We start from the raw sequence: 1,988 nt of genomic DNA on the forward strand, positions 1-1,988 counted from the left end.
GGGGGGGGGGGGCGGCCTAAAGCCGTGTAAGGGGCCCCAAAATTTCTGACGGCTGCCCTGAGTATGTGTGGGAGGTAGAAGGGTGCTTTTAAACCAGCAGTAAGTATTGGAGCTTCGAAGACCAGAACAGACCATGATTCTCCTGCGGCAGCAGGAACATGGAGACTGGTAGGTGCACAGACCCCAAAGTGCCTCACAAAAGCAAACAAGAGAAACCTATTAGCCGTTTCTCTGTTTGGACACAAATGTTTGTGTGGCATTTAGCTTTAAAAAGGAAAAACCTCAAAGAAACAGAATATGCTGCTGACCCACTTTTTATTTTCTGTGATTACTGATATTTAAAATGTTTTCATCCCTACAATTAAACAAGAACTATAAAATATACTTGCCATATACTGCATTTAATGAAAGCCAATGCATTAATTATAGAGAACAAGTGTAAATATGAGAACTAGAATATTTATAATAAAATCATACTATAATTATGCTGATCCCAAAATGAACTGTTACATACAGTATATACTCTTTCACATCTTAACAAATTGCAAATGAATCTATGATTTAAACTTGTGTTCTCCTGGAGCATGAAAACCCAGACTAATTGGGATCTGGACTCATAAAAGGAACATAAGAAGGCACTTAGGGGGCGTAAAATGCATGATTTCAATATTGTGAGGGAAGAGTTACAGTTCAATCCATTTTTCCTTAAAGACCTCTAAGTAATGTGTTTTTCCATGTCCTCAGCAGAATGGCTTTTCATACTGAATCAACATCTCCCCAAATGTTTTTTAATGGCTTTTAAAACCAGTTTCTAAGTAGGAATGCCGAACCAACATTAGCCCAATCGCTGCCGGAGCCTTTTTTTTCTTTTTGTGTTTGCACGCATGTTAAAATTCACATTTTAGGCCTGATGAAAACTCGCGAAACATTATATTTTTATGAAAGCAGAGACCCTGTAGAATAAAATGGTGTCGTTAGCAATGAATGACTGCCCTAGAATTATTGCTCTAACTCTGGCTATGCTACCATGTTTGAAGCAATCATCATTTTTGTAGGCAGGTGCACACAACATGTGTGTTTACATTCATATGTGCATCTATGTGGGGACAGGAGCTTTAGAAAATGTTTGCATGGTTTTTTATTTATTTTATTACACTTTAATGTTTTTTCTCTACTTAACTTTATTGCTTTCAAAAGGGACTGATAGCATACTGCAAGTGACAGAAGGTATTAGGGGTCTATTAGACCTGTGATGTCACCTCAACACTCTGATGAAGCTAAATGGGCACATACTGTATCATGCTCAATTAGCTTTGTCCTCAGCTACAGAATCTGGGGAAGGAAAGCCCTGAACTCAGAAGTCATCAAGCCTTGTCGCTTTCAGGTTAATACTATGCAAGGGATATCAGAAAATGGATGTTTGCTCACCTCCCTTCATTCTCCATCCTGAGACCCTCCTTGGAGGTCCTGGAAACCTAGGAGGGGCAGGAGAGTCTGGGACATGTGACTGGGGGTGGGCAGCATGCTTGCATACCTGTGGAATTGAATTGATCAGTTACCACGAGAAAGCCGACAGCCAGCTGTGAAAGTGTAAACAGACTACAGGCTGTCTGTTTACAAGCTGATGCTGCCACCGACATATGAATTACATTAGCAGCAGGAAAATGGTTATTATTATGGTTACTTTAAAATGACTAATGGTGTTTTTCCATACCTCTGACATAAGTATACTAATCTGTATATGAGTCTACTATAATGCGTATACCTATCTGAGCTCTCTGGCAGGGGTGACTAGAACACTTTTCTGTACAGAATTACTGTACATATCTGTGACAGCAGTTTTTTTTCTTGTTAAATTTAAACTGTGTGCCTGAAGTTGTTTTAATGACACTAGGAACAGGGATGATAGAATCAGCCTGGATTCGATTCCAGGGCAGTTTGTGAATATGCATTGTTAAATCGGGGGGGGGGGGGGGGCAAAAAAAACA

General features: G+C 39.8%; 1 protein-coding gene across 1 annotated transcript in view; it reads right to left on the reverse strand.

Annotated features, from left to right (window-relative positions):
* PHEX (phosphate regulating endopeptidase homolog, X-linked) overlaps positions 1-1,988 on the reverse strand; it is a 145,503-nt gene that overhangs the window by 69,337 nt on the left and 74,178 nt on the right. The gene's annotated exons all lie outside the window — the stretch shown is intronic.

The sequence above is a fragment of the Nanorana parkeri genome, unplaced genomic scaffold (assembly GCF_000935625.1).
Source record: "Nanorana parkeri isolate BGI_ZX_2015 unplaced genomic scaffold, ASM93562v1 scaffold577, whole genome shotgun sequence".
NCBI classification, from domain to species: domain Eukaryota; kingdom Metazoa; phylum Chordata; class Amphibia; order Anura; family Dicroglossidae; genus Nanorana; species Nanorana parkeri.